The sequence below is a fragment of the Rhinopithecus roxellana genome, chromosome 13 (genome assembly GCF_007565055.1).
Source record: "Rhinopithecus roxellana isolate Shanxi Qingling chromosome 13, ASM756505v1, whole genome shotgun sequence".
Lineage (NCBI taxonomy): Eukaryota > Metazoa > Chordata > Mammalia > Primates > Cercopithecidae > Rhinopithecus > Rhinopithecus roxellana.
In genome coordinates this window covers 51,355,288-51,368,872 of record NC_044561.1, presented here as the reverse complement: position 1 = coordinate 51,368,872, position 13,585 = coordinate 51,355,288, and positions in this window count along the sequence as shown.

The window sequence follows — 13,585 nt, the reverse complement described above, 5'->3', positions numbered from 1 at the left end:
TCTTCTCCACAAATATTCACCATGGGCAAGGTGCAAGTGGCCTACGCCCATAATCCCAGCACTTTGGGAGGCCAAGGTAGGCAGATCACTTGAGGCCAGGAGTTCGAGACCAGCCTGGCCAACAGGGGAAAACCTCTCTCTACTAAAAATACAAAAATACACAAGCCTGTGATCCCAGCTACTTAGGAGGCTGGGACATGAGAATCACTTGAAACTGGGAGGCAGAGGTTGCAGTAAGCCAAGATTGTGACACTGCATTCCAGCCTGGGCAACAGAGTGAGAGTCTGTCAACAAATAAAAAAGAAAAGTCACTATGTTCCTCTAAGAGATAAGGACTCTAAAAATAAATTACCAGGCTAAGTGTGGTCACTCTGTCACCTGGGCTGGAGTGCAATCGCACAATCACAGCTCGCTGCAGCCTCAACCTCCTGGGCTCAAGTGATCCTCCTGTCTCAGTTCCTCCAGTAGCTGGGACTATAGGCTGATGTAGGATTTTTCTTCTCAATCCCTTTGTAAGCCAGGAATCCCTGGCCGGCAATATCCCACCTAGGCCTCACTTGGCCATGCTGGCATGCCGCAGCTCGTCTGTGTCATAGTTTGTACCTGAGTTTGGTGGTTCCTGAGCTCTTGTACCGCATCCAAGAAGAATGAGGATACATAGGACGTTGAAGGATGAGGAGGGCAGAGAAAAATTTTATTGAGTGATGAAAACAGTTTTCAGCAGAGGGAGGACTCGGGGTTGGTCCACCTATTCAAAGGTAGGAAAGTTACCCCCAACTCCACAGGATCTGGGGCCTTTTATGGACTCAGAATGGGGAGTGTGTGCTGATTGGTTTGTGGGTACGTGAAAAAGGTTAAAGTGAAGACATCACTCAAAGGTGGGCATGGCAGTGTAGGAACCCAATTAGGAGAGGGTAGATATATGTAAAATAGGTGAGAAGGGTGGGGATTAATCAGAGGAAAGTGCGCCAAAGGGGAAGACAAGCTCTCAATCCAGTCCATGGATTGAACTTGCAGCTTGGCTTTCAGGTTTTAAACTGTCTTCCGCTTGGAGGTGGGGTTTCATGGGGGACCCATCCCTATCTGCTTAGGCATTTGGCCATCCCCTGTTGCTATCGCCACCACACCTGACTAACTTTTGTATTTTTGGTAGAGACAGGGTTTTGCTATGTTGCCCAGGCTGGTCTCAAACTCCTGGACTCAGGCGATCCACCTGCTTCACCCTCCCAAGGAGTTGGGATTGTAGGTGTCAACCACCACACCCAGCCAAGATCTTCATTTTCATGAATCAAACACTTCTGTAAATGATTTGCTTAAAGTTGTGGGTTCAAATGCAGTTGGCAGAATGTGGAATTGCCTGTGGGTGTTCTGAGCTCAGCAAGAGCCACTGAGGGACCGTGTGTCCCAGATGTAGCTGGTGGTGGAGGAGGCGTCACAGCCACTCTGTGATTGTGCACTTGTTCACGGTGTCCCTTTTTTTAGCCCTTATTTTTGCCTCCTGTTGTACAATCAGTCCCCCAAAAAGCTGAAGATGTGATAAAATCATGAATAAGAACGCTGATATGGTTTGGCTCTGTGTCCCCACCTAAATCTCAGCTTAAATTGTAATCCCCATGTATTGGAGGAGGGACCTGGTGGGAGATGACTGGATCATGGGGGCAGTTTCTCCCATGCTGTTCTCATGATAGTGGGTGGGTTCTCATGAGATCTGATGGTTTAAATGTGTTTGGCAGTTCCTCCCTCTTGTGCTCTCTCTCCTGCCACCATATAAGATGTGCCTTGCTTCCTCTTCGTCTTCCATCGTGATTGTAAGTCTCCTGAGGCCTTCCCAGTCATGCAGAACTGTGAGTCAATTACACCTCTTTTGTTATAAGTTACCCAGTCTCAGGGTGTTCTTTACAGCAGTGTGAAAACAGACTAATACAGGAAATTGGTACTGGGATAGTGGGATACTGCTATAAACATAACCTGATAATGTGGAAGCAACTTTGGAACTGGGTAACAGGCAGAGGTTGGGTTGGAACAGTTTGGAGGGCTCAGAAGAAGACAGAAATATGTGGGAAAGTTTAGAACTTCCTGGAGACTTGTTGAATGGTTTTGACCAAAATGCTGATAGTGATGTGGACAAGGAAGTCCATGCTGAGGTGGTCTCAGATGGAGATGAGGAACTTATTGGGAACTAGAGCAAGGGTCACTCTCACTATGCTTTAGCAAAGAGATGGTGGCATTCTGTTTCTGCCTTAGAGATCTGTGGAACTTTGACCTTGAGACAGATGACTTACGGTATCTGTCAGAAGAAATTTCTAAGCAGCAAAGCATTCAATGTGACCTGGCTTTTTCTGAAAGCATACAGTCATATGTGTTCACAAAGAGATGATTTGAAATTGGAACTTATGTTTAAAAAGTTTCATCGTATTGCCCAGGCTGGACTTGAATTCCTGAGTTCAAGTGATCCACCCACCTCGGCCTTCCAAGGTGGCCTTCCAAGTGCCGGGATTACAAATGTGAGCCACCTCGCCTGGCCTGGTGTTACATTTTAAATGCCTCTCTGGGCCTGATAATTTAAAGGGGCTCACATTCCCCAGATAGTTTTTTTTTTCCTATAGCAGGTGGCTGGAGGTGGTCCTTGGGTTGTGGCTGTATCACTGTCATCTCTGACTCCGACTTCACATCACTTTCCCTACTAGTCTGTAAAAACTCCCTCTGCTTCCTTTCTCCTTATAAGGATACCTGTGATTGTGGTTAGAGCTGACCCAGATAATCCAGGATTAATCTCTTCCTTCAAAATCCTTAACTCGGCTGGGCACGGTGGCTCATGCCTGTAATCCCAGCACTTTGGGAGGCTGAGGTGGGTGAATCACCTGAGGTCGGGAGTTCAAGACCAGCCTGACCAACATGGAGAAATCCCATCTCTACTAAAAATACAAAATTAGCTAGACGTGGTGGTGTATGTCTGTAATCCCAGCTGCTCAGGAGGCTGAGGCAGGAGAATCGCTTGAACCCAGGAGGTGGAGGTTGTGGTGAGCTGAGATTGCACCACTGGACTCCAGCCTGGGCAACAGAACGAAACTCCATCTAAAAAAACAATCCTTAACTCAATCCCATGTTGCCATGTAAGGTAATATTTAACTCTTTTATCAATACATAATGTTCACAGCTCCTGGGGATAAGAAATAGAAATTTTTGGCAGGGATAGAAGGGCATTTCTTTTAACCTACCACAGAGGTTTATTAAATTAACTAAATAGACAACTCATATTTACGTACTGCCTCCAGCATTAGAAAGTAAACCCAAGGGCCAGGTGCCCAGCACTTTGGGAGGCTGAGGTAGGTGAATCATTTGAGATCAGGAGTTTGAGAATCACTTGAACCTGGGAGGTGGAGGTTGCAGTGAGCTGAGATCATGCCACTGCAGTCCAGCCTGGGTGACAGAGTGAGAGTCTGTCTCAAAAAAATAAACAATAAAATAAAACAAAAAAATAAAATAAAATAAAATAAAATAAAATAAAATAAAATAAAATAAACCCATGGCCAGGCACGGTGGCCCACACCTGTAGTCCCAGCTACTCAAGAAACTAAGGCAGGAGGATTGCTTGAGCCTGGGAGGTTGAGGCTGCAGTCAGATATGATCATGCCACTGCACTCTAGCCTAAGCAACAGAATGACACCTTGTCTCAAAATAAATAAATAAATAGAAAAGAAAAAGAAAAGAATCCAAGAGCTTAGCCTTAAAGGATTTTGGGGTAAGTTTCTTATTTTATCTTCATAAGTCCAATTGGACCTTCCAAAACCCAGCATCCCTTTATAGCTAACTCTGGCAGGCCCCAGATCCTCCTGAGGGCAGCTGGTAGACGGCCACGAGCTCTCTGAGCAATGTCCAGTCACCCACTAACTCTTCAGCATCCAGGAACAGAGGAGCCATTCTCTGAAGGTTGCAGAGATTGTGAATGAGGGACTGCAAGAGAGGGAAACTTCTAGTCTCTTCTTCTCTTAAGCTTCTCCCTCTTCCACGGCCTGATAAATCCCTTCCTTGGTGGGAAACATGAGCTCTCACTTGCCCTTGCTCCTCTGTGTGAAAGGACAGGCAGCTGAGGTATGGTGGCAACTGTTGGCTTGCTTGAGTGTCTGGAAGCCTGGTGCTGAATGCCAATGAGGCCTTTCCACGCTGGCTGGCAGTAGGATGGAGGCTTGGGTAGGCTGGTACTTGGCATCGTATAAAAAGAGCAACAGATAACACTGTGTTTGTTTGCCGGCCATGATGTCATCTCAACACAGAAAATGACCCAGTCCAAGGATACACCCTGGGAACAACTCCAGTGTCCCTGTGTGATGTGGGAGAAGACTAGGGGACTCTTGGGGGCATGGGCTGTACCACTGGGGGCTGGCTGAGGCCAAGCCTACCGTGTGCCTTAGTAACTGAAGAAAGGATGGCCGTGGATCAAATCTGAGGCCCAGAATCTCACTCAAAGAAAGACAAAAGCTTTAAAGCTACTACATATAAAAATAAGCTAATGAGCACGACTGAATTATGAGAGAATCCACTGTTAGGCCCGTGGCATTTAGAAATGCTAAAGGGAGTTCTTCAATCTGAAAGAAAAAACATTAATGTGAAAAGAGAAAGCAATTGAAGGTATAAAACCCATGAGTACAATTAAGTACATGGACAGACCCAGAATATTTTAATGCTATAAGTATGGTGTGCGGTCCATTCATCACTCTCATATGAAACCCAAAAGACAAATCTATCAAAAAACAATAATAGCAATAGCAACTAGTTAAGAGGTGATATAAAATATATAAATTGAGACAATTAAAAGTCAAAATATGTGGAAGGGGATAGAGTTAAAATGTAAACTTCTTTTGTTTTTTGTTTCTTTGTGATCTAAGTTGTCTTCTCTTTAAAATAACTTGCTCTAGCTCTATGAAATCTCTTTTTTTCTTTTTTTTTTTTTGAGACAGAGTCTTGCTCTGTCACCCAGGTTGGAGTGCAATGGCACTATCTTGGCTCACTGCATCCTCTGCCTCCCAGGCCCAAGTGATTCTCCTGCCTCAGCCTCCTGAGCAGCTGGGGTTACAGGCACCTGCCACCATGCCTGACTAATTTTCATATTTTTAGTACAGATGGGGTTTCACCATGTAGGCCAGGCTGGTCTCGAACTCCTGACCTCGTGATTCACCCACCTTAGCCTCCCAAAGTGCTGGGACTATAGGCATAAGCCACCGCACCTGGCCTCTAAGATGTTTTTTGTAAGCTTCATGTTAACCGCAACACAAAAACCTATAATAAATTCACCAGAAATAAACAGCAATGAACAAAAACATATTTCCAGAGGAAATACCTTAACCACAAAGGAAGACAGTGAGAAAAGAAGAGAGGAGACAACCAGAAGACAACCAACATAATGGCAGTAGTATGTTCTTACTTGTCAGTGATGAAACAACGTAGATGGACTCAGTTCTCCAATTAAAAGGCATAGAGAGGCTGAAAGGATAAAGAAATAAGACCCACTTTACCTATAAATTGGGTCTTCTTACCAAAAAGAAACCCACTTTACCTATAAAGACACGCTTGGACTGAAAGTGTAGGTGTGGAAAAAGATATTCCATGCAATTGGAAACCAAAAAAGAACAGGAGTAGCTCTAGTTATATCAGATAAAATAGACTACAAATCAAAGACTAAAATGAAAGAAGGTCCCTATATAATGATAAAAGGATCAATTCGGCAAGAAGATGTAACAATTACAAACATATATGCAACCAACACTGCAGCCCTCAAGTATATAAAGCAATCATGAATAGATTTAAAGGGAAAGACAGACTGAAATACAATAATGGTAGAAGACTTTTAATGTGCAGATTATTCAGAGAGAAAATCAAAAAAGAAACAGAGTTAAACTACACGCTATATCTAATAGGTCTAACTCACAATAGGAGAACATTTCAGCCAACTGTTGCAGAATACACATTTTCATCAGCGCATAGAACATTCTCCAGAATAAACCATATCTTAGGCCACAAAACAAGTCTGAAGACATTCAAAAAAAACATAAATCATATCAAGTATCTTTTCTGACCACAATGGACTAAAACTAGACCTCCACCTCCCAGGTTCAAACAATTCTCCTACCTCAGCCTCCCAAGTAGCTGGAATTACAGGTGTGAGCCACCGCACCCGGCCTAATTTTTGTATTTTTAGTAGAGACAGGGTTTCACCATGTTGGCCAGGATGGTCTCGAACTCCTGACCTTATATGACTCACCTGCCTTGGCCTCCCAAAGTACTGGGATTACAGGCGTGAGCCACCACGCCTGCCCCTAGAAGCTGTCTTCTTTGTGTCTTTCACAATTGTCCAAAGACCAGCCCTGCCAGGGGCCTGTTTGTGTTTCCAGTGGCTGCAGTCCTTTAAGGCCTCTAGCATGAAGTGGAGGCGCAGGAGGGACGGCAGAACTCTAGTGCTCCTGAGCTTGGACATGGGGTTGGGGTGAGGACCAGCACCAGCAGCACTAATGTGAGCAGCGATGACGCTTCTAGGCCCCACACTTGTGACCTTGCTACCTCTGGTGCTTCTCCCTGATGTGTTCTTCCTTGTAACCACCCCCACCAAACCCTCAACCAGTGAGAAAGCAGGTGATATCACATGGTGTAGAGAGATGGGAGTAGTGACTTGAAGAGCTACTCTTTGAAGTTATGTGTTTTGCAAATTGTGTGTGTGTGTGTGTGTGTGTGTGTGTTTGTTTTTTGCAACACAGCTTCACTCTGTTGCCCAGGCTAGAGTGCAGTGGTGTGATCTCGGCTCATTGCAACCTCCGCCTCCCAGGTTCAAGCGATTCTTATGCCTCAGCCTCCCAAGTAGCTGGGATTACAGGTGTGCCACCAGGCTCGGCTAAGTTTTTGTATTTTTAGTAGAGGCAAGATTTTGCCATGTTGGCCAGACTGGTTTTGAACTCCTGACTTCAGGTGATCAACCTGCCTCGGCCTCCCAAAGTGCTGGGATTACAGGCATGAGCAACGGTGCCTGGCCCCAGCAAATGTTATACTAACTCACTGTCACATCTCCAACTTAACATGGTTTTGCATGGATGATTTCAACATGGCCAATGGTTTTGACACTTTCTCTAGCACTACCTGGAGAAGCAGCTTACTTCCTTCACTGGTACTGGCTTACTGCAGTTGTGCTTCTGAGTTTTGGGTTGTGTGGCAGGATCTTGTTGGAGATTGAGGAAAGTAAGGCAATATGTAATTTGAACAAACAACTTCTCTATTCTTATATTATCTATCCCAGAATCATTGACTATAAACAGTATGAAAGAAGGCGAGTTCAAGGGTATAAAAAGCCTTCTTTACTGCTTCCTGAATATTACACAGTCAGCTTTCAAAGACTCGTATAAGACCACCAGAAAAACCTGATTATTATTAAAAAAAAAAAAAAGTTAACTTCATTAGAAGCTTACTAGGCAAGGGAGCCACTGGCTGAATAATTCCACCCGATAGACTCCCCCAGGGTCTTGAGCCACGAGGTTTTATGTTTGGATGGTTAGTCATAGGGTGATCTTGGAGCAGAAGTTCATAATTGAGGTTTAAATTGTGGCTGGCCAGAATTTGTAAACTAGGAGCGGTGTTAAAGTTGTTTGTATTTGAACCGTTTATGAGCTTATCTTTCTAAAACATGACTCCACCAAACAAACTGACACTCAAGGTGTTTGAATTTGAACCAGTCTATCTGGATTTTAAGTTTGTGGTCTCTATATAGTTTATCTGCTTGACAAGTTATAATTTCTTCACTTTTCTATTACTGAGACATAATTTTTGAATCATATTTCAACCACATCTATGGAAGAGAAAACATCTTTGACCTACAGCACTGGATGAAGTATTCACGGCTGGAAGTCACTTCAGTTTCAATAGATATTAGGTCTTCTTGTTTTTTTCAATAAGATCATTGATAAAATAGCGACTGTGTGGCAACATTTATGATTCTGTAGAAGTACATGTTTGATCACTGCAACACTGAAGAACTTTGTCGTCTACTTCTCAGCCAGGAACCAAATTTGCACAATTTAAGCCAAGAAAGCTGATAGTATCTGCTCTGTTTGAAGAGCCCAAAGAACTGGATGTGGGACTATCGACCAGATTATTGAATTTTTTTTTTTCTTTTCTCTTTTTTTTTTTTGTGAGATGGAGTCTCGATCTGTTGCCCAGGCTGGAGTGCAGTGGTGCGATCTAGGCTCACCACATCCTTCACCTCCCAGGTTCAAGTGATTCTTCTGCCTCAACCTCCCAAGGAGCTGGGGCTACAGTCTTGCACAACTCCATCTATACTTAAAAACAATACACAATTAGCCAGGTGTTATCTCCTAACTTTTGTATTTTTTTTAGTAGAGACAGGGTTCCACTATATTGGACAGGCTGGTCTTGAACTCCTGACCTCAGGTGATTGCCCACCAGGGCCTCCCAAAGTGCTGGGATTACAGGCGTGAGCCACCACACCCAGCCCAGATTGCTGAATTTTCTAATGTCTTTATTTCCCAGATCTCTATAATATTAAAGGTCATAGAAAAGACTGTAGGATGGAAGTTTAACGTTCTCTAAGATGGTGCCCGTTCTGCCTTGAGAAGGCAGTAGTATGTCTAGAATGACTCTTTTTAACCCACTGTCAATCCAGTCCTGTGAATTTCTTAGGCAAGAAGACCTCTGGCTTTAATTACACTCCCTAGTTCTCTGTCAGTCTCTGAACCAAGGCACACAGGGTTTTTTGAGCCACTTTTGGGGCCTTCTTTAAAGTGTGAAATAGGTATGCCTGAAGACAGAATAAAGCAGCATGGAATTGTTCCTCAAAGGTTAAGATTTAGGGTTTTAAATTGAAGCTCATATTTTCTTTTCTTTTCTCTTTGTTTTTTTTTTTTTTTGAGACAGTGTCTTGCTCTGTTGCCTAGGCTGGAGTGCAGGGGCATGATCATAGCTCACCACAGCCTTAAACTCCCAGGCTCAAGGGATCCTCCTGTCTCAACCTCCCCAGCAGTTGGGACTACATGTGTGTGCCACTATGGTCAGCTAATTTTTTAATTTTTTTTGTAGAGATGGGATCTCACTATATTGCCCAGGCTGGTCTTGAACTCCTGGCCTCAAGCAATCCTCCTGTCCCGGCCTCCCAGAGTGCAGGGAACATAGGCATGAGTCACCATGCCTGGCTTCTTTATCTTGAATTAAGAGATTTGAAGACTTTTTTTTTTTTTTTTTAATGAAGGGAAATCAATGGGCCAAAGGGACCCAGAGAAATATCAGGAACTTTCCTGATAGTTGGCATCAGCTTATTGGGTTGGCAAGTCTCTGTCTGATTTGTGGGCAGTAGCCAATTAGCTTTTGTAGCATAAATCCACTATCAGTCACTGGACGCCACCCAACGTTCCATTGTTGGCCAAAATACCCCATGATGTTGTATAACTGTCCTACAGCTTTGACACAAGTCAACACAAGTCTATTCCAGTACCAGGCAGTGAGATGTAGACATCAGCACATAGTTCCATAGTCAAGGAAACTAAGCATAAGTAGAAACCTTCCTTAAAGCATCTGTGTAAGAGAAGAATCTTCCACTTGTACAGTTAGTCCCACATCAGTTGGTAACTTACTAAGCTCTATTAGTTAAGTGTGGTTGAAGTGCTAATTTCTAGGAAAGGATACCCAAGTTTCATTTTAACCAAGACAGAAAATTCCCATTTTTTTGCATGACCTTATAAAGAGTACTCAGTTTTTGGCCATCTGGCTTGTTATAGTATTTGCCATTTACACAACCGATTCACTACAAGGGATCAGTACTAATGGAAACTGGGAAATGCCCCAAGGGATGTTGTATCAGTCCATTCTCTCACTGCTATAAAGCAATTCCTGAGACTGGGTAACTTACAAATAAAAGAGGTTCAATTGGCTCACAGTTCCACAGGCTATACAGGAAGCATGGCTGGGGAGGCCTCAGGACATTTACAATCCTGGCGGAAGGCAGAGGGTAAGCAGGTACAACTTACATGGCTAGAGTAGAAGGAAGAGAGAAAGGGAGGAGGGGCCGCACACTTTTAAACAGCCAGATCTCATGAGAACTCTATCACGAGACAACACTGGGGGGGATGGTGCTAACCCATTCATGAGAACCCGCCCCCATGATCCAATCACTCCCACGAGGACCCACCACCAGCCCTGGGAGGATTATTGACATGAGATTTGGGTGAGGACATAGCAAAACATATCAAATGTGGACATACTTCCAATGGTTGGTTAAATTAGGTTTAAGCCATGGAGCCACAAGGGGTACAAAGGCAGTATTAGGAACAGGGGCCCACACGGGTGATATAGTTAGGAGATAACAAGTAGCTATTTGCAATCCAGAACCTTAAACCAGCAGAGAAAGTGGGGCGGGGGGGGGGGGGGAACAAAGGTAAATAAAAACAAAGGTATGTAAGGAACAAAAATGTGAAGGCACGTACAGCAGTCAGTTGTTCTAGGCATTTGAGATCTCGTTCTAATGTCTTGGGAGGTGAACCAGGTTGACTATTTTCAGTGAGAAGCAAAAATTGTGCAGCTGGAGGGCCCACTATGTTAAAGGAGGCTCCAGGGGTAAGGCGACAGAGGGCTTCGGGCACACAGCTGCTACTACTACTGCTGCTCTGAGACGAGGTGGATGGGTCTTTGCTGCTGGATCAAGAAAAAGGTTGTCATAGGTTTTTGCTTCTAGGCTCCAGAGAACTGGATAAAACTTGGAAGGCTGTCTGTATGAATGAGCAGAGAGGTTTATGTTAGGTAAGGCCAGAGTGGGAAGTTGTTGGAGGGTTAATTTCAGTCACAGGATATCTGCTTACGTTGGGATTTTGGTTTCTCTTTCCTAGGGCCACCATAACACATCCGGGCAGGCGTGGTGGCTCATGCCTGTCATCCCAGCAGTCTGAGAGGCCAAGGCAGGTGGATCACTTGAGGTCAGGAGTTGGAGACCAGCCTGGCCAACATGGTGAAACCCTGTCTCTACAAAAATACAAAAGTTAGCCGGGCGTGGTGGTGCGTGTCCGTAGTCCCAGCTGCTCCTGAACTTGGACCCAGGAGGCAGAGGTTTCAGTGAGCCGAGATCGCATCACTGCACTCCAGCCTGGGCAACAGAGCAAGACTTTGTCTCAAAAAACAAAACAAAATGAAACAGATAACCCCAAACTTGGTGACTTAAAACAGAGATTTACTCTCACGGTTCTGGAGGCCAGAAGTCTGCAATCAAGCTGTGAGTATAGGCACATTCCCTCCAAAGTCTCTAGAGGGAAATCGTTTCTTGACTCTTCCAGCTTTTTGTGGGCTGCAGGCTTTCCTTGGCTTGGGTCTTTGGCCACATCCCTCCAATCAACCTGTCTTCATATGCCTGCCTTGTCTCTCTCTGTTTTGTAAAAAGACACTTGTCATTGATTTAGGGCCTACCCAGATCATCCAGGATAAGCTCAGCTTGAAATCCTGAATTACATTTGCAAAAATCTTTCTTCCAAAGAAAATATTCATAGATTCTGACGCATGGACATATCTTCCTGGCAGCCCGTCTTCAATCTATTACTGTTCCCCAAAATGGGAATTATGGCATAGATGACGTAAAGTTATAGAATTGTGATTACAAGTTAGGGGCTGACTTTCTGCAATAGCTAGTGTGACCCTAAATCTCCTTTGTTGTCTTTTAGTGTCAGGACTGGGCAGTTCTGAATGGCAAATCCTTGTGAGGGATGGACTTCCTGGGATAGTCCATATCCTAAGAAATGTACCTTGTTCTGCCAAAATTATACTTCACAGGGTATAGACACCTTCTCACCTATATTGGGATTATGGAGATCCGAGTAAGTAGCCCAGCTAAGGGAAGGCATGGATTCTGACTCCGTGTCATGAGCAACTCCTCTTTCCCTTGTACCTCCGTGTGCTCCACCCGATGCTACTTTGTTTGCAGCCAACATGCCCAGTACTGTTTATCTGAGACTAACACCTTGTACACGTTAGAAGTGGTATTGAGACCTGTGTGTACAGAGATGTCAATTCTCCGAATTGTTCCAGCCTGAAGGTGCCTCATGGTTGCAGGCCAGCATAGCTGGTTTGAGGCTGTTTAGCAGAACTAAGTTCTGCGTTCCAGAGCTGCAACTCCGGAGGGGCTGAATGTTCCAGAAAGTTTTATAATGCCCTGACTCCCGGGTCTACCCTCTCCATGAGCTGTGTATTGTGTCATGCCAAGACACATTCCTCTTTTGATCCTAGCTGAGCCAAGCAATGCTTTGCAGGGCTAAGAAGTCTGCCTCCCTGAAAGCAAAACTGGATGGTGATGGGTCAGTAGGGGGCCTGAGACAGGTGACAATTGAATTAAAACTATTTTGGGAGAATCCCAAAGGGAGGAAAACATGTGCCAAGTAATTTTCTTGGTTGTGCACCCATCACCCGCTGCAAAATGCAGGTGTTTGCTTTATCTTAAGATGCAATGAAATTATTTAAACACTAACTGCTTTAGTTAGCAGTTAGATCCCCTTTCTTGCTTAACAGAAACTGAAACTTAAGAATTAGAGAAAAAAGATGTCCTGTAATTAGACTTCCAGGCATGGGCAGGCAATCTCTGTGTGGTTCCTAGTATGCCCTCAAATGGGAGAGAAGGTTTTTGAAACTCCTACTACGCTGTAAGCCATTTATTAGAATGTTTTCTCTAATTGTTATATAACCCCTGTTTGCTAAAAGTATCTACATTTTTGTTTTATCCAAAGTCACAGTTAATATGTAAAATATATGGCATCTCCCCATGAGACGTGTACCCATAAAACAAAGGAATTGCCAAAGGTGTGTCAATGTACGGACAGTCAGTTGGACTCCTTCATTCATCTTCTTCACTGTAACCCACGTGTTTGATCTGAGTGTGTTTGATTAGTGACTCCGAGATTAGCAGAGAGCTACCGTCTCACCATGACTCCGCTTTACTCAAGCAGATCTGGCTGAACTGCCTGTGCCCTGCCACCCTGAGTCCACTTTCTCTATCAAAGTCAAGTCAATAGCTGGGCACCTGCTGGGTGTGGTTCCCTTTATGCCCCAACCAGTATTTCTTTCTTTCCAGAGAGTATTTGACGTTTCACTTTACAGACATAGAGCTATTCAGGTTTTCCATTGCTTCTTCAGTGAGTTGAATGTTTTTCTAAATATTAATAAATGTGTACATTTTATGTAAGTTGTTACTTCCAATGATATGAGGTTGTTAGTAATATGCTCTTATCTTTTTTGTTTGTTTGTTTTGTTTTTTAGACAGAGTCTTACTCTGTTGACCAGGCTGGAGTGCAGTGGCATGATCTTGGCTCACTGCAACCTCTGCTTTCCGGGTTCAAGCGATTCTCCTGCCTCAGCCTCCAGAGTAGCTGGGATTACCAGCCACCATGCCTGGCTAGTTTTTGTATTTTTAGTAGAGACGGGGTTTCACCCTGTTGGCCAGGCTAGACTTGAACTCCTGAGTTCAGGTGATCCACCCGCCTCGGCTTCCCAAAGTGCTGGGATTTTAGGTGTGAGTCACTGTGCCCAACCCCTTATTATCTTTTTATTAATCATAATGATG